Source organism: Thermobia domestica, chromosome 9 (assembly GCF_964235325.1).
Source record: "Thermobia domestica chromosome 9, izTheDome1.hap1.1, whole genome shotgun sequence".
Lineage (NCBI taxonomy): Eukaryota > Metazoa > Arthropoda > Insecta > Zygentoma > Lepismatidae > Thermobia > Thermobia domestica.
Window position 1 is genome coordinate 125,094,360 of NC_137462.1, and position 20,688 is coordinate 125,115,047.

Sequence of the window (20,688 nt, forward strand, 5' to 3'; positions counted from 1 at the left end):
TATTCAAAACATTTTATTGTAACAAAAAGTTTTGCTTTTTTAAATATAAATAAGGTTTTGTGAGGAGGTTGAGGTTTTACAGGAGCTGAGGCTCTAGAATGTTGCAGAGTGACTGAACTGGAATGCAGAGTTTAAGGGTGTTCTGAGGTTGGGTTCTGCCATAAAGTTGGTACCCACAGCAAGTACTTCTAACAGTCATAAAGAATTTCCACCTGAAACAAGAAATAATATTATAAGTAATTAATAATGATGCAAACAAAAGATTGTAATATGTAAGAATACTTTTAAAAATAAATACATTTATTTTCTTTAATACAAACGTTAATTTAATGCACTTTAATTGTATTTTTTATTCAATATTAACTTTTTTTTTTTTTTTTTTTTTTTTTGAAGGCGTTTCAGATCTTTGGACGTTACACCAATCAGTAAGCTTTAGAAATGATGTGCCAAGAAATGTTATTTTCACAAATTTCTATGTTTATTATTTATATATTCTCAAATCATGTTTGTGAAATCTGTATTATATATTGACTTGATATCTCGAAATATTAACTATTTTCTTTAATAGTGTTTCATATCCAAATAGTGTGCAGCTTAAATACATTCAATTGTTTAGTGAAATATATTTTTATCGTAAATTTAATCAATGAACAGATGACAAGAAATCCAGGCGTGGCTTCTTAATGAACTAAAAATGTATTGAAGCAGTTTTGATACTTCAAATTTATACATGTGTTCGAGTCAAATCTAAACATTCCGTTTAACGAAATTACACAATTAAAGGTAATTAACTCTAAAATTTATAAAGTGTATTCTTTAAATGTTGATGTACCTTTTAACCATAATATCCATATCCGTAACCAAGACCAGATCGAAGCCCATATCCGTATCCAAGTCCACTGTATCCGTATCCAACAGCTGGGTATCCATAACCAACACCATAGGCTCCCAAGACTCCTCTCTTGTCTCTAGCAGTCTCCTGGGCGAAGGCAACAGCCAACAAGGCGAAAAGTACAAGGGCCTGAAAATGAAGTTGAAATATTTTCTGTTTAAAATAGTTGTAATAGTGTAGATTTTTTAAAAAATGTAAGCTTGAATCAGTTCTCGTGTATTTGCGTGTTCTCGCAACCTATACCTAGATACTTTCTAGATATACATTTACTTACCAAGAACTTCATGTTAATAGTTGTTTGTAGATTGTTGCTGACAATTACTATGCCTTAAGATATGAAATATCGCATGTTATATATAAAAGTCTTGTCCTTGCTCTTGTGCAGTATAACAATTGAGATCGATTACCTCTTTCACTTTTGTTGCTTTTCTTCCTTTTTCTTGGGAACTTGTACTTTATTGTTGAGGTCATTGTCACTTGTATTCCGGCGTGTGCTCGTAATTCAATCGGCCTTGGTTATTAGATTACAACTTTCTATTGAGTGGACTGACGCATTTAGGAAGTGGAAATAGACTAAATAATGTGATAAAAGTGTGTTTACATTTTAATAATATGACACTTACAAATAAATTATAGTTTTCCGTAGTTCACTTGTTCTACAACTATTGAGGGCTTTGTTTCTCTGTAATTTTGTCTGTTACGGAGTGAAGCTTTTAGTTACTTATTTATTTTGTGCACTTCCTTGATTTGCAGCTCTAAATTTAAACTTTTAAAAATATTTAAGGTATATTAGGAAAGAAAAATCTTAACTTTCAAAATCTTTTAAGAAGTCGAAAATCCGTAAGAAAATATTTTGAAGGTAATAAATCGATTGATCGGAGTTTAACTCCTCCTTTTAATATCGAGGTTACCTCAGATGGTACATATTGCCCAAACTTTGATTACTGACCACATTTCGCCCCCAGAACAGCTCTGATGCAACGTAGGATGGAGTTAAGTGAATATTGTAGCGTGCAGTGCATTACTCAGTTAAGTGAGGGATGATGTATTCGGAAACCTGCACCCACTGGTCGCGTCACTGACCAGATTCGTGTCTCTAAAACGGACAAAGATGTTCGAGTCCAGGTACTGGGCTAGCCAGGGAATGTGTTCAACTTTATCTCAATATTCCTCAAACCACGCCTCAACAGCTTCAGCTGTGTTAATGGACACATTGCTATGGTGAAATATGCCATAATTAATAGTAAACAACGTCTAGATCATAGGATGCACTTGGTCTCTTAAAATGATGAAATAATCACAGCCAGTCAAGCAGTCGGTAAATGCCATTACATAATCCACTGAAAAGCAGAATATTGTGACCCAGACTATCAAAGAGCCCCATCATGTTTCATGGTTAGGAAGAAGCACTGCGGATCATACCACGGTTCAACTCCAGGATTATACGCTACTTTGAGCGTATGTCATACATATACACGGCCTGTGGTTTGAAATAGGGTGAAAGATGATTCGACCGATCATATCACACGTTTCCAGACTTCGGCGGTCCATGTTTTATGTTCGCGGCACCATTAACGTTATGCTAAAACGTTGTAGTCTCTTTCAGTTGTTTTGCATGTGCAAACCGACCTATTATGTCCATATCGTCTTACTTGCGGCAGACTATGATTGTTGATACAGGCGGTGGAAGGTGCTGCTTGAGTTTCTTCGTCACTTGCATCGCAGTCGAAAGGCAGTTATGAGTGGCAATCCGCTTTAATGTTCGGCCGATCCTTTCAATGAGGGTTTTCTTTCGACCACTTTTCCTTTTCGTCGATGTGATTTTGCCGTAAGTTATTATAGGCACTATTCCTTGCAACACACCTAAACACATGTGCCACTTTCCTCACGCTCGCACCATCATTTACTTTTTTGGAGACAAGAGAGATCGGCCATTTTACACTATTATCATCTGCTCAGTTTATTGCACACTTCCGTTCTAGGTTCTACTGCTCCACCGTAATGTGGAGTTTGTCCTAACACACCATCTAAAACCGCGCAGTGCTGTGATCACCACCTGATAGTGGCAATCACGACATTTAACACGTTTTCAACTCCAGCGGTTTCCATTGTTCTCATAACCTACTGTACATTATAATGAGATCATGTATAAAATATTTACTTAATTATATAAAAAATACTTGGTTGTTATGTCGTTGTATGACGGCATCTATCCGATTGTGTTTTTCTGTGGCTGCATAACTGAAAGTTGAAATAATAGACAATAGTTTGACTGAGAATTATTCTAAAATGCTAATAGTTTATTATGATTCTTGATCTGAAACGACTGGAAGATTCCAGATATATGAAATGTAAGGAAATAACAGTATTTTCTATTGTAACTTTAAAAAGATACAATATAAGATACATTTCATTAGGGCTTTCAATTACTTGACATCGATGTTATTGAAGGACAAGGGAGGTAGCTAATTCATTCCGGAGTTAGAACTTTTTAAATTCTTACTGTAGTTAAAAATTTTTATGGCAGTTTGAGTGTTGTGCAATTTACAGTGTTGTATATCTTCTTTGAGTTAAACAATCATCCCCATAGTTTGGAATTCAGGTCATTCAAGAATAAAGGGATTAACTTATTTATATTCTGCTATATAAATTATTTGGTAAACTTTCTCCTGTTTTCATGACACATAACTAGTGTTTTATTTGAGAGCTTCGATTTTGGATTTAATCAAAGGCAAGAGACTTAATTAGTGAGACCATTTAATAATACATGTTTGAAAGTTCGCATATTTTCCCAAAATACATGTACAGCCATCAGCATAAGTATCTTTTCCCCCGAGTGCTCCAATTCCATTGCTTGGGGCTCAGATCATTAGCAGTTGTGAAAACGCCTGGATAGATGCAACCAAACTTACACTAATGCTTTCTTGGCACTGACAGCAGTTGATAGCACTGAGTCAGGTCTTTATGCAAGTAAAATTGTGAGTAGATAACACACGAAACAGTTCTCTATTCAATGATGAATCTGTATGGTTCGGATTGTGTTATCCAATGAACACCATATACTAATCTCGATATTGCTTTGTATATAACGTGTTTTTTCATTGTATACTGTATGTTCATAGAAATAAAAACACTGACCAAGCATGAATCAGAAAATGCTTGAAAGTAGAAATGCTTGGAAATATCAAATCTAGAACAGCTCCTGGAAATATGTTTGTAAATCATTGTCTCCATTGACATACATCCTCCAATGCTCTTCATTCCAAGATGTTTTTCTTTCTGGGAAGGAGATATTGCTTCTTACACTGAGTATGCATTCAAACTGAAATTGGAACATTTGATAACAATTTGTACCTTGCGGAGATTTGAACCCAGGTCTCCCGAATAGAAGTTCAATGTGCTTACCACTTACCTACTTATTTTATTGCTCATGTGCTTGACTATACAAATAAGTGTACAATAAACGGACATAAACGGGTTGAGTACAATACAATAGTGCTTACATACAAAAAAGAAAACTAAATTGACAACAATAATAACCGAAATTAAAGTAAAAACGAAAGACTAAACATTCATAAATGGTTGCTGGCCTCGTGGGTTTTTAAAATCATGATTTAAATCGAGAAAGAAGAAGCTTACTGCAATAACACTTTTAGAATCCGACTAAAATTCTGTCTGTCCAACTCAGGGGAAAAGAGCTTTCAGCAGGTGCGTTTTAAAACATCGAAGTAGCTGTAAACATCCAGCAAAGGCACATGGCATGGACGTAGACAATCGTATACATCACAAGAAAAAGTACAGCTTGATGTTTAGTCTGTGAGAAATAACGACAATACAGAAATAAAAAGTATGAGAATGTGAACTGGTGTAGATGTCGTCGTCAAATTTGTCCTAAGAAGGACATAAGAGAGTTCCAAATTGCAGGAGCGCTCACACACTGATTGTACCTTTGGCGCACAAGCACACTGCGAGTTAGGAACGCGATTAAGCTCAAATAAAGGAGCGCGCGTAGGTACCTGCTGATGAACCACTTGAAACGATTCAATCTGTATATAAGACGGCGAAACATGGGCAGAGGTTTTAGCCCATATCAGGGACCACATAGTCTGAGGATATCGGTGAGAAATTCGGATAATAATCTGATCGTAAGTCAACGAGAGAGTAAACTATACAAGGTACGTGAAGTGTGGTCTGTGGAGCAGAGAACCATACCGGCATATATCCAAAACGTATTAATGAAATAATCGGCGGGCAACAATCAGCAAAGTTAATAAACAGGGTACTCACGGACAGGGTAATAAACAGGGTATTCATAACTTGGCCAGAAACATCCCACCCATTGGTGTATAAAGGATTCGGTAGTAGTGACGACAGTATAAACATCGAACATAAACAGGGTTTGACATTTCATTCTGAGATGGAGAAGACTCAACCCTCACCGCGAACGGAAAAGATATAGGGCGTACGTGGAATGCGAAAAAAGAAGCCACGCCAAATATTCCATAGCAATAAAAAGTGAAACCGTTTAGCGAACAATTCCGTTAGGGGGAAAAATCGGGCCCGGTACGACAGTTTAAGGGCAATGTCAATATTGATTTAGTGGATATGACGAAGTAAATGCAGGCGATGGAAATGCTAAGGAAACAAAAGCTTTCGAATCTGTAGCAACAACAAGGATCAAATCTGCTAAAAGAGGGAGTAGGGCGGGACGTAAAGGAGATATCTAGGATCGCCAAAGACGTAACGTGAGGTACAGACGACACCCCAGGTCGTTAGTAGGTAAATGAAAACCATTGAACTTTAATGGGTTAGTTTTCAGTACATTATAACGTAACCCGGAAAAAAGTGCGAAACGCTGCAATATTGCAAAAACACGTGCCATGAGAAGGACTATAATTGTGACGTCACCCGTAAATGCAAATATATTCTGACCCAAGAAACGAGATGGTCCAGGGGTGCAGTGTGGCTAACGTTATGAGTAAAGGATCTAATGCGAGTGCGAAAAGAAATGAAATCTTTAAGTTTTACGTCCCACGATTATGCCGATTAGGCTAAAGGAGACGGTGATGATGAGTGATGAGTGAAATGGTGGAATGAAGAAGTGGGAGGAAACGGGAGAACCCCGAGGAAACCCACGAGCACGGTGTTTGTCCACCACAAAGTTCACTTGGTGGAGGCCGGGATCGAACCCGGGATCCCAAGCACCAGAGGTGAACGCTCTACCACTGAGCCACCGCGCCCCCCAAGTGCGAAAAGAGTAGTCGACAAACTACAGCCTTGATGTAGGACACGTTTCAGCTGAATAACAGAGGGCAGGTGTACGCTAATTTGGATGCGTAAATTGGCCGTGGTATAAAGATTATTACTGATATTAATGACCGTGCGGAAGGCTAAACAAACCTCCAAGCTTCGAGTTTCTGTAACAAGAAACCGTGATCTAAACTGCTATCGCCTTTTCTAAATATGCAGCTAATTCTTCTGCGGGCACCTGCCGAAAATGAAAATAAGACAAATATATCGCAGAAAGAGCGAAGTGTATATGAAAGGTTATGCGTGGCATGGAGTATCGATTGAAAGGGAGTAATGCATTGACGGATGATTGGCTGAAGTCTGGCTGTAAGAACTTAGGTGAACAACTTAAGATCGACAGACAATAAAAAGTATTTCTATAATCCTGGACAAAATGCGCTGCGCGAGATTTCGGAATGAGGGCTAAAATGGCTGTATTACGAAACAATGCTTCGCTTCTTAAAAAACATTGAATAAGCTGGTAAGATAAGGGCTGAGGCGAGACCAATACTGTTTATAAAACTGGATAATTAAACCATCCTCCCCGGGAGCACTGCTGCCTTTTGTCCCGGAGAACCGCGAAAGTTTCAACCTCGATAATGGGATTGAGCAATAACTGACACTTGTCATCCGTGAGATAACGTGGACAGAAACTCAGTAGCATTTGTGTAGTCGATGGGCGTGCATTTGCAAAATCTGTTTAGTAGCACGTAAACTCACTTAAAATAAGAGTGGAATCAGAATTAGTCGTGCCATCGCCCAGAAGGAGAGATTGAATGGCGGTAGAGTGCCTTTGTCGCAAAATCAAATCAACATGATAAATAGTTATAGTCTTCTCCGGAAAATGATGATAGAAAAATCTTCCGATAATTCCGCACTGATCGAAATATGGGAGTAAATCGTTTTGAATCGGTGTTTGATGCCACTAATGCACCCGATATTATCAAGGGAAGGCGGACCGTTCCAAAATTCTCAGAAGTATTTGGTACAAAAATTCATGTAAATGATTGTCGTCTTCCCTCGCAACCCGCCCTTGCCATTGAATGAAGCTGCGTTATTTAGGTTTACAAAATAAATTCCACCAGGAAATCACAGTGGGATAGTACCACTGCATGTTGTACCAATAAGGAAAACGACAAGAAAGCTCCGCCACAACCTCCGTGCGAGACATGAAGTGTTAATCTTCCAATATGAAGGGCCGCGATCTGGCAGTAGCAAGAAAGGCATGTTGAAAGCTACTTCATTAGCGGAATGATCAGACTGGAATTGAACCACAGCGCGTAAACTCTCTGAGATACAGGAACGATCGAGACGACTCTTAGTAATAGCAGTACGATGGGTGAAACTATGTGGAGAATTTGACAAATAAAGCGTCTTTTAACTTTAGGGCGCGAATAAGCTCCAACAAAGCAGGACAAGGTGTGGTAGGCGTCAGAGAATTCCGGGGATCTACAATAGCATTGAAATCGCCGGCAATTATACAATGAGGAATTCCCGGAGGAAATAAGGAAGAAATGTTAGTTGCTTAAAACTCATTCTCTCTCTTGTATGTAAAAACCCAGAATGACCGTCTAATCCTATGAAACAAGACTCTGAATATAAGAACATATAGCCCTTTCTTCAGGTGCTAAAACAACATGATAATAACTGAGACCTTGCTAACCAAAATTGCGACCCCATTCTCTTGATCACGATTAATAATTGCCTGATAATCTGTAAGAACCTTCAACGATGAAAAATTTAATTCTTGAAGAAAGCAAACATCTGACCGTCGGCTCTCTATAGTGTTTAAGAAGGGTCTCATTATGATCGAATCCTATATAATGATTATTGATAGATACTAACTTAAAGGAATTTACTGTTGACATTCTAAATTCTCGCTAAAACAAAACAAAAAGAAACTGAAAAAACTTACAATGGTGAAAGGGGATATTTCCCATGATCATGGAAGTGAATTTACTTATTTTGAAACTAATATAACATGAACTGTGAAAACTCTCCTTTCCTAGAACAAAAACAGACACTGCAATATATAACAACATAACATACAATGTCAGCGAAAACCTGAAGTACAGGTATGATAGTCAACACCGAGAGTTAAACACACTACGCCTGAAAAAAAGTTCTGAATCAGAGATTGTCCGATGCTGTGAGAATAATTCTCGAGTGTCTGTTTGATCTGCCGCACGAGCAACATCGAGAATACGCTGTTCTTTTATTTCGCGTCGAAGTGACTAGAACTTCCTTCGTTTTTGCTGGGAAGAAAAATCAGATTGCACTGAAGTAATGTGTCATTCAGTTGAAGACGGGGCAGTATTGTATTGTCCTTAGTCGAAGAACCAGTCGGAACTGTAAATACTTCCTGCGACAACAGGCGAGGGGAATTGAGATCCATGAGATTCACAGGCGTATTTTCAAAAGTTAGGGGTGCTGTGTTCACTTCGGGATCTGCCGTAACTAGCGATTTATCTGTTATGGCCAAATTCACTGGGGAAGGCCGCACTAAAGCGGGAACCTTTTTTTATCATTCAAAGAAGGCAACCCTGATGAACTCTGGACGGGGACCAGGGGTCAGCGACAGAGAACGAAAGCGATCTTGAAGAGGGAAAGAAGCGTTGCATATTTCCGATCTCGGTCATGTCTATACGCGGCTAGTCAGTGTCGGCTGTAGCTGATTTGTTTTTCTTCAGGGGACAGCTACCCTTCATAAGTCACACTCACTTTACAACCTTGAACTATGATACGAGACGGTATATGCTTATGTATTTCCATATGAACAATACGGACGCTACTCACTATGCCAAAGGAAAACGGGGCACTATATAACTGCGGTTCCAATGTGCGCACTTTATCATATGTGTTAAAATGCTCTTCTAGTAATGTTACAGGTGCTTCTAAAGGAAAATCGTATACACAGACCAATCGAATCTGGTGAGCAGCGGTTACGATGCTCAGTATGCTGGAATCCCCATTCAAATGGGTGAATTCGGCAGAAGGCGGAGCTCCTGCGGAAAAATGTTCATAAGATTGTAAACCTTTGAACTTAATATATATGTTATATTATTCCACATGTAACTGGAGCGCACAAATACTATAAAAAAAAAGGAGGAAAATTAGCTTCCAACCACTGATATACTTGGCTAGTATTAAGTTTGACGCTCTTATATTTTCCGTCAAATATGAAAAAATCTTTTTACATATATGTTTCATAGTGTAATGAACTATTAAACTGCGAAACACTGTACACACAAGATGCTATGCACCAAGCACACAAAAAGCACTAAACTCACGAAGAGAATCACAAGTTTTTCCAAAGAATGTAGGAGTAGCGATATCAGGCACTCTAGCTGGACCCACTCTATTCACGATGTTAACAGCTCGAGAACACGAGCTCAACCAAGGTATATAAAATAACAGGTAGCTCCAGTTCGCGATTAGCTTTCTGATTGGCTCCCTGTCTGTGACGTCATGTGGAGGTATCGGCGAAGATTTTTTTTTCGTTTGCCTGCTTGTTACACTTCGCGCTTTATTCGTAAAACTGGATTCAAAACATAACTATGATATCCCTTGTCTTTCCAAATACAAATAATGAGTTATTTCTACTCACAGATGAGACAATATAATGTAATAAATATATAAATACCGTCAATAATGATTAATTACTGTATCTATACAAATAAAAGTGAATATAATGTTTACTCGCTAATTCATTCTGGAGCTTTGGACCGATTTTTATAATTTTTAGTTGACCTGGCCTAACTAAGATATTTATCACATTACTTTGATTAAAGGGCGAATACTAAGGGGTAGAAGAGGTTCAAAATTTGTACCTAAAATACAGCATCTCATGAACCTATCAAGTTAGAAAGATGGAACTCGGTATATAAACTCTTCATTAAGCTTAAAGAAAAACATGTCCCACTGTTTTTGAAATTTTCCGTTTTAAGGGGAAGATGTTTTTTTTTTTTCATTGTAACAATGTTTGATTGCTAACTTCTCCTCGACCAACTTTAACGATTTTTGGTATTTTAATGCAGCCAGGCCTAACTTAGGATCTTATCATTTTTGGCTCGGGATGAGTGAGGAAGATGACAAATGATCAAAAACAGACGAAATTGGTGTCCAGTCTATAACTTTTAGGGTCACTGAAATGAATAGTCACCAACCCGATACCGTTTAAAACCAAATTCACCCTCTTTGGGCGTGGAGAAAGGGTGGCATCAGTGGCGGATCCAAGGGGGAAGCTATAGGGACTATAGCCCCCCTTGACGCTAAGGTATACACTGGATAAAATGGGCTTCAATCCTGCTTCACACTGGATAAAACGGCAAACTATGGTTTAGCCCCTCCCTTGATCATATCCTGGATCCACCACTGGGTGGCATTACGGTTGCACTTTCATTGAAACGTTTCAAATACTTTCCATAAACCAATCCTCTCAATAAGAACATTTCAGGTAGTAAAATACATAAAGCAAACATTATTCAAAATTTCAGAGATTCCGGGTATGTAATAAATTAGGTTAGGTTGTATTAGGATAGGTTACGTTACGTTAGAAATCTAATCTACCCTAACCTAATATAATCAAATCTAACCTAACCTAATTTGGTTAGGTTAGGTTAAGTTAGGTCATGTTAGAAATCTAACCTAACCCGTTGTATTTAGTGTGTATTAACCAAATTGTCAGAAATCGTGACTGCAAAATATTTCCTTTACATTGCTAATATTCGTTTATTACTCAATATAACACATTTTACATTATGTATTATAGGTTATAAGTTGCACAGATATCAATAGAGTGGTATACATACATAAAAGAACCACCTTCACAGAGGAAAATTTGCAGTTGTCCTACACTTTGCCCTTCGATTTATCAGAATTGTTTTTGTGGCCTGGCCCCCTCCCTCGGCCAACCCTTCAATTAAAAAAATATGGTAAGAGTGCACTTTGATCAGAGCAAATTATTTTGTCACACTATGTGGCATTCGAGAAGGAATAAAATCAATGTGATTTTTACGTAACAGGTACGGTTCGGTTAAACAAGATTAGATTAGGTAAAGTTAGGTTAGGTTCGGTTCGTAATAGGTTTCTATGAATGTTCTGCTCAAAGTGCACTTTGAGCACTTTGCCAGAATAATGTTTCAGATACTTTACAAAACTTACTAATATCATTTAAACTAAAGAATATATGAGAGTATACATTTATATTCTCGTTTGTACCCCCTTCCACTTCGCTTTACGTACATAAACTCCTTAAGCTTCAGGCCCTCAGAAACAAATGTCATAAAAGTAAAATTAATTATTGTTGTTACACACCTGTTTTTCAACTTGACTAGTGTCTAATTTATTTTTCCCCATGCCAGTTTGGTATCAATAATGAAGGAACAGCGTCAGATCTTAAACGCCACTTTTGCAGGAAACTTAGAAGCTCGTGTTTTTCAAACTTTTTGATAATCCTCTGATGAAAAGTGAGCAGAACATATTCGTGCGTAATCCACATTAAAAGTGTTCTTTCGTTTACAGCGGGAATCAATCTTCTTCGAAGTCCATCATTTTTGGGAATCGATGGAACATTATTTCATTTGTATTACTTCCTGTGTTATTAGAATGAGCTACTGCACAAGTAAGGTAACTTTTGCCCATCTTATAACAGTAGTGTAATTGTTTATGCAGTATTTCACTTATTTTGAAAAATACCGCGATACCTCAACGTGACGTCACCGACCGCAAAGTATCCTGGGAAAATGAGAGCAGAAAAACTATCCCGAGAGTCCCCTGAGCTCAACTGCCTACCGCGCCACTTCCTCTTACGTAACGAAGACGTAAGCCCTCTCGTACTCCTTGTCACATTTCGTAACGCATGGCCGAACCTCCTCCCCTCTTTGTTGCGTTACGTACTATGTGAACGACCCTTTAAGAGTATTTGTATCAGTTTTAGCAGTACGTATGTCCTGTTTAAAACTGTATAACACTATTAGGAAAATGAAATGACAATAGATACAATCGGCTACTTAAAACCACATTTTCATACACAGTACGTAATGAATATCTTATGTATTCCAGCAGAATAAATTACATTATAATGGCCATTAACAGTGGCGTATTTAGGGGGTTGGCTTCCGGGCTTAAGCCCCCCCGAAATCTTACTTAGTATAGTAAAGTAAATGAAATATCTTGCAGAATTTTCACATTCCCAGGCAAAGCCCCCCCCCCCCGAAAGTTAGCAAAGCCCCTCCCTAAACAAAATCGTAAATACGCCACTGGCCATTAATATTATAATACTTCTGAACGCCAAAACGCATTAAATTTTCTCGATTTTCTGAATAATTACGCATGGGAATTTGGCTTCATTCATCTCTTTTTGCTCAGGTCGATGTTTCTATATCAAATGATATATCTAATGTTTGGACAATATTTTTCTATTGTTTGTACCGTTTTAAGTATGATTGGTAGGTTAACCGTATGTTCATTTGTCTTTTCAGTAGAATTCGATTGTTCTGATAGGTTTCTTGAATAAATGTGAGTTCAATGAATATTGAGATTCCTGTTAATTGTTTTGAAATAACTTAAAACCACTTGGTTCAATTTTAGGAGCATGTGGCTGTAGAAAATCAAGAGCTCATACGTGCGTGAGAGAGTTTATTCTAACGCTTTCTTCTATTCTCAAAACAAGATCTTTTTGTCATTTTAACAAAAATCAATGCTGCTTCTCGTTGAATTTTGGCTATATCATAGGCAAATTTATACTTTTAGATTAATTGCGATACTTTTTGAAAGTCACACAGTTACGAATGGGTACTTACGGTTTGTCCGTTAATTGTTGTCTCTGAATAAGCTGTACAAACTTTATTAGAACAACTTCACTCAACAGCTTAGCGTCATCCATCCAGTTTTACACTTGAAGACGTCTAGATTACTTGTCTGGTATTTTATACGTTATACCAAAGTTCCATTCACACACTCATTAAACTCTCTTCCTGTGTCGGGAGTGATGATGAACCTTAATGTGGGGTCTGATAGCATGTCTTGATTGAAGTTCCATCTTCTTGATTCAACCTACAAGTTCCCTCGTGGCTAAGCGATTAGCATACGCGTTTTTTGAGTTGGAGACTCGAGTTTGATTCCTGGTGAGAGTTCGTGTGTTTCAGATCCGACGTTAAGCTGTAGGTCCAAGGTTCATATAGTCTTGTTGCTGAAAGGTACGCTAAAATCAAATCGATCAATTGATTCAACCTAGAATTAAACCTGTGTTCATCTTGTTGGGTGAGCTAGACGTTTCTCGAAGACAACATGCGAGCCTTAGATAATACTGGCTTATTCTGGCATTATGCTTCAGAAAAACTTAGTAATTAGAGGTACGTGAAAAACTCGACCGTCGTATTTCTTCCATATAGGTGCAAGAACATCTTTCAGCAAATACTTTTTTTTTTTTTTTTTATTTAAACAGAATCCAATTTCCTGGAATGATGTTTACTTTCACTATTTTTGGAATTCTTATTCCTTTTGAGAATGTTGGCGTAAATTTTTGTCCACAGTGATTGGAATTTGTCTCTGCAATTGTTCAAATATGTCTATTAAGTAGATTTTCAAGGTTAAAACGCTTGAGACACATAAAAGTACTGTGTACTCTTTGCTTCCTGTGTGGGTTGTACACGACGGTTATTTATTTGCCAGCTTCATTTATTTTTTAAATTCTATTGATAGAAAATTGTTGGTGGAAAAATAAAAGACAGATATACAGTCTATCTACATGGTTGTATATATCTTACATAGATTAAGTATTTGTTTTTATTTTCTTATATTTTGTTAAAATTCTGCAATAAAATTCAACACGGACAGGCTTGGAGGAGGGGTTGACAATATTATAATTAGTTAAACAAAATTTAAAGTTTTAGTGTTAATTATAAGTTGGGTACATCTTATGAACCATAGTGTTTGCTACCATCGTGCCAATGTCATAATGAAAAGTTTGATTATATAATAATAATAATAATAATAATAATAATAATAATAATAATAATAATAATAATAATTATTATTATTATTATTATTATTATTATTATTATTATGACGGATCCTTCTATTTAACGTCCCACAATTATGCCCCTTGGACTAAGGGAGATGGATGATTAATATAGGTAAATAATGGAAGAATCGGTGGAAGGCAGACACACGATGTTGTCCACCAGAAATTTATTTGGCCAGGGATCGAATCAGAAAATCCACGCACTGGAGGTAAGTGCTCTATCACTGAGTCTCCGTAGCCCCGTGATTTATTAGTGGCGTATTTAAGCTGCGACTTCCGGGTTGAATTCCACCCGAAATTTCATTTTCTACATTACAGTAAATGAAATATCTTGCAGAATTTTCACATTTCCAGGAATAAAGTTAACAAAGTCCTTCCTCGAAATAAAATTCCAAATTCGCCGCTGATTATTATTATTATTGGTAAGACAAACATAATTCATACAACAGATACAAAAAAAATGTGAATAGTAATAATATGACAAAAATAAAAATATGTGTAAAGTTACAGAAACACGACAGTTGAATATACAGGCCTATATCATTTCTGAGGCAGAGGTTCCGAACCTGGGGAGGGCATGAAGAGCTCAAATGCACAAGCTACTGACAGAAATAAGAATACTAATAAGAATACTAACTAATAAAAATACTAACGTCTTAACCAAGAGTCATTGAATTAAATATAGTACAAATAAAATAACAACAATTAAGTATGAACTGATTTCATTAAGAAAAATGTTGGTCGAAAATTATACTACACTACAATGTATGTAGAAATTTTCCTGGAAATGGATATAAATAGGTGAAAATTATTATTATTATTATTATTATTATTATTATTATTATTATTATTATTATTATTATTATTATTATTATTGAGAATTCAATGCTACATTTAAATTCGCAAAGGGCATCACAGAGGCAGTGCGTGCGAGGGGAGTGAAGTATGCAGGTTCACAGAGGACTGGGTACAGTGTGACCACCCAGCAAAAATATTTCGTACTTACCTATGCAGAAAAATAGTAGGCTACTAGATCTGGGGAAAAATACTAAAATTTTATCTACACCCGTTTCACCCTACACTGAGAAAAATCCGCTCTCCGGACATCGGTATATTGTACAAATACACAGAATCCTCTTGTTTACTACAGAAATCAGTATGGAGCGTTCTCCATATGTTACATACGCACTTCCCTTAGATGTTACATCATGCCGTTGCAGGATATATGGCATCTAACAGTTTTCCGTATATCAGATGCATATACTTATGTTACATTCCTCAGCTATATGTTATATACGTCCATTTGTATGTGCGACCGCCTATATTGTTTCATACGGAATGTATTATAAAACATGCGTTTTCAGTTGTACGCCTGTTGTACGGTACGTTGTCAGAAACTACAGGAATTACATACCTAGCTACTTTTTAAAATACGCCACCTACATCTTTTCTCAGTGTATTTATGACATTTTACGATATTAGTATGTTATTACACTGAGAATAAAAGGTGACGTACTTAAAAAGATAGGTTACATGCGTAATTCCTGTAGTTTTTGGACAACGTACAGCAGACGTATAACTGAAAATGCATGTTTTATAATACTTTCTGTATACACCCGGTGTAAGTGCATGAAACAATGTAGGCGGTCAGGATCTCACGTACAAATGGACGTATATAACATATATCTGACGAAGGTAAGATAACCATATGTATGTGATACACGGAAAACTGTTAGATGTCAGACATCCTGCAATGGTATGATGTAACATCTAAGGGCAATGCCTATGTAGCATACGGATAACGTATGATCCGTACTGATTTCTATAGTAAGCAAGAGGATACCGTATATTTGTACAATATACCGCTGTCCGGAGAACGGATTTTTCTTTGTGTAGGTTTTCCGGCGGCTCCCCCTCCTCTTGGAAGAACCTCCAATTTTAAATTGTTTACTCAAAATTCGATACAAAATGTGCAAACCACTTACACCCTCCCAATTTTGACCGGAATCCCTGCTTAATTGTCGTACTAGAACTCACTGTAAAACCACAAAAGTAACACAAGCAGTGGCGTATTTAGGGGGGTGGCTTCCGGGCTTAAGCCCCCCCCCCCGAAATCTTACTTAGTATAGTAAAGTAAATGAAATATCTTGCAGAATTTTCACATTTCCAGGCAAAGCCCCCCCCCCCGAAAGTTAGCAAAGCCCCTCCCGAAACAAAATCGTAAATACGCCACTGAACACAAGTATGACAAATTTAGAGGATGTCGGGAGAAAAACCGAAATACAATAAAATGGGCTTATTGAGAAAATCGAGTTTTAATTTCTTAGAGGTCTACTGTTTAAACCAGGGATGCAAACAACCACTCGCCCGGGGCGAGTTTTTCATCAGTGCAGGCGAGTATTTAATATCATACCGAAGATAAGTAAATGATTTCTACTGTGGAATGTGAGCTAGTAGCTTTTTTCTTGGGCTAGTAAAATTTTGTTGCTTATTTGCATCCCTGGTTTAAACGGATTACCATATATGTAATATTGTTTGCTGTGGTCATTTGTTGGAGGAGGCGACTGGACGGCACTTATGTCCCAGTTCTATATACCACTGTTAGAAAAAACGCAGATAAATGTTACCAGGAACAGTAAAATGTATTTATGAGAAAAGGACTAGATCTGTTGATGAACGTACTAGTTCAGTAAATTATCATAAAAGGTACTAGATCTAGTACGAAAATTCTAGCAGTGGTCACACTGATTAGGTACATAGTCTAAACGATATGTGAGCATTGAAATAATAACTATGACCAACAGTGTTTCTGTCAACAGTTTTCACAAAACATTATCATGTTCAAAATTAGCATACGATCTAATCTACATATTATGTAGTCTCCAAATTATTATTATATGGTCTAATTTTTAGTCTCCAAAAATTCTAATTGCTAAAGTTTCACTTGGGAGAGTAAGTAGGCCTACCTGCAAACACCTTGTGTTTCACTCCAAAGGAAAAGGTAATACACTGTGTAAAATATTCCTGTTTATTTCCCTTTCGAATACTTTTTAATTCTCTTTAAATTCGTGTCCTTGGAAAATTTTAAAAATCATACTAATCTGAGTTCGAGTGCTAGTAAATTCGTGTATTCTTAGTGACCTCTATCTGTGTAAAACTACAATATATAAGCTTCAATTGTAAAAATGAAATGTTTTAGTTTCACTACTCACGTTATATCTTTTAGGCTATAGTGAACCAATGATTAATGAAAGAGAATGATTATGAAATTTATTTTTGGCTCTTTCATCGGGAATCGAACTCTGGAGCATGCGCACAAAAGACACACGCACTAGCTGCTAGGCCAACACGAAGGGCTGCAAACGTAAACGATATTATGGCATAGGAGGGGAAGGAATCGTAAAATTATTCCATTCAATAAATACTTTAGTAAACATTTATCTTTTGGCTTAACTTTATACTTTCACTACAAGTGTATGTGTGTGGTACTTTATTTCTCGGTAACTGCTAACACACCCCAAAAAATAAACTACTTTTAGACACAGTAGGACACTTTACCCATTACAAACAATCTTTGAACACTTCCAGATTACACGTTCAACCCTTTTTAGATACTGCATTGTCCGAGTATGTCCCAAATGAATGTACAAAATGTATGTCATTACTTTGTTTTCAAACTGTTTGCCGAGAAGTGTTTTAAATATGACATACTAGATACTGCTTTTAGAGAATTAACACTTTTGGACACGTAAAGCACACTTTATAAACACTATTTCATCAATTTCTCCCTCAACATCTGTACTGAAAATGTTTAAATAGTGTTTTATTTTTTACAGTGCAGGATCTGTATCAAATTTAGAGCACAAATAATGCATTGGCCAGAAGAACAAAAATGTTATATTTGGTGGCCGGGCTGTGTTGGATTCGACTCGCCTTGTATGTGATACATTATTATTAGGTAACTACTGGCCGGATCTGAACCAAATTTCTTGTTAAAATAACCCATAGTCCAGGAAAAAATTGCTGTATTTTGTAGTTTATGTTGTACTTTATTCCTCGGTAACCACTGACCGGATCCGAACGAAATTTCTGTGTGGGCAGGTCACCTAAAACTAAAGATTGTCATGTTTTGTGGCTAGGCTTGGATAAGGACACGGTCAGCTCAACAACCGATGCTGTGTTCTAAAAATTTGCACGTTGGCAGCTTCTGATTTCGATTCATGTTGGGTAGTTACAGTATTTGTAATGACTTCCGAAAAGGCATTTTTAAAAGCCTATGAACAAAATAGTAATTTTTGATAAAATTCGTCTGAGAAGAATAAACTACCACTTGTGAATATTTTTAGAAGAAATAAATTACATCACATTAAATGGTAATTAATGAAATATTTATTTATGAAATATCAACAAAATTGTCTACGACGTATTCGAGAAAATAGCCCGAAAGAAAAAAAAACACTCCTAAGATTGGACTACCTCTTGTGAGTGTTAGAATTATAGATAAGTAACGTCAGATTGTGGTCTTATTTATACTCTTCTTCTGGATTTTCTTTTAGAAATGAAGAAACTATACCGCATTAAAAAACTAACTGTTAATGATTTTGTTTTAAATGCTCGATTTGAGACAGAGAAACGACTTACACCATTGTACAGAGTTGATATATTTTTAATTATAAAAAAAGATCATTTTCGAGAAATTCAATTTAAAAAATACCTTCCAGAAAGCTACCCTGCAAATCCATCGAAATCTCTAATTCGATTAAGTTAACGATCACCATACATTTTTCACTCCCATCGCCGCTCCGAAGGAAAAATTCACAGATATGAAATAACATATGAAAGAATACCGGACTTCATTGTTTACGCCTGTCCAAACTTTAATTGACAAACGGAAATGCGGGAATAATGACCATATTTGTGATGAAAAATGATAGTACTGATTACAGATACCCAAAACTTAAACATTGTATCTACGAAACCCACGCGCCCTCCCTTCATCTTAGTGCGTGGCGTCATGAAGAAACTACCAGCAGCGTCACAGATAAGCATTCCACCGAATGCTGTTTCCGTGTCGTTTGACAGCTGGATTCCAGTGATTATGTGCTTTAAAGTTCCTGGATGACTCATAGTCAATGTCTGGATGATGTGTGATGCTGACGAGCAACAAGTCAAAATGCAACCAAGACAGATCTAAGCCAAAGAGCAAGATGGTTTATTGTATTCTGACGAACACTCTTCAGAATGTGGATACAGTGCTAGGAGACACATCGGGTCTAGTAGTCTACCACTACGCTATTTAATGCATGCATGGAGAGCATGCTCGCGGCTTTTCAGCCTATTTGATGGTAAGGTTCTGCCAAACAAGGAACCCTGCCCGTAGTTCCTCTTTCTTGTTCTTAGACCTCACGCACGAAGTGCACAATCAAGAATTGTCCCTCGACCTTGACGCCTTAGCATGTAACCTCTATTCTCTAAGGGAGTGGGCTATGCCGCCGAAGTCCCACCAACCAGTTACTTATTGGTGGAAGTGGACTGCTAGCGAGCCATTCCACCCATACTCTGCAGGTGTGGTACCCGAGCGTAATAAGGTATGCTCATCTCCCGCCCATGTTCACTATTACCGAGATTCCTGAGATTGGCTCACTGAATCCAACGGTATGACAGATCCCGGCAGAGTCCAACCCAATCCGAGAGCCCAGGCATGCCCGAGGGTGCTTGTTCAATCTCGGCCCTGACTACCTCTAATGTTCAACTGGCAACCGCCTTCACATATAGAGGTACCACGCACACGTCGAGATACTTCCGTATCTCCTTCGGATCCTATGGTACGTGTTAAGTCACCATTTGAATTTGGTGCCGGTCCATATCCCGCCGAGTTTCCTTCCTTCTGCGGGATCAGAACCATTGCCCAGATCACGGCACATCCCACACCTCCGTTCAGTCCTCCGCAGGCAGGAATCCGACATTCCCCTCCCGGTAGGATCGTCCAAGCAATACAGGACTTCCTCTAATTACGGTAGAGCTACACCGTGCATTACCAGAGCCAATGACTAATGTAGACCGTCTGCTCAAGGCAGACATTGTCATTTGAGAGCCGTGTCGCCCCTGGCAAGCCCGTCCAAGCCATGCAGGACTTCCTCTAATTACGATAGAGGTACACCGTACGTTACTAGACCCAATGGCTGATGTAGACTGTCTCCCTTTAAAGACAATGGCCATTTAGGAGCGGCGGCTCCTCTGATAGGCTTGTAAATTCCTGCACAAAACTTTCCCCGACTCGGGGCACATGAATTTACTTTCTCTAATTACGGTAAAGGTACACAGTACATTACCAGACCCAATGGCTGATGTAGACTATCTCCTTTTAAAGAGAATGGCCATTTGAGAGCGGCAGCTCCCCTGCTAGGGTCGTGTTGCCTTTACCCAGCAAGAGGAACGACCCTGGCAAAGGAACACTACTTCAGCGCTCCTTAATACGAGT

The 20,688-nt window shown here is 37.7% G+C and overlaps 1 long non-coding RNA gene across 1 annotated transcript; it reads right to left on the reverse strand.

Moving 5' to 3' along the window:
* Positions 1-1,255, reverse strand: LOC145694090 (uncharacterized). Its single transcript, XR_014132921.1, has 3 exons — positions 1,167-1,255; positions 833-1,021; positions 1-212 (listed from the first exon to the last, which is right to left on the reverse strand). It is a non-coding gene; the product is annotated as an uncharacterized LOC145694090 (long non-coding RNA).
* Positions 1,256-20,688: the final 19,433 nt, after the last annotated feature.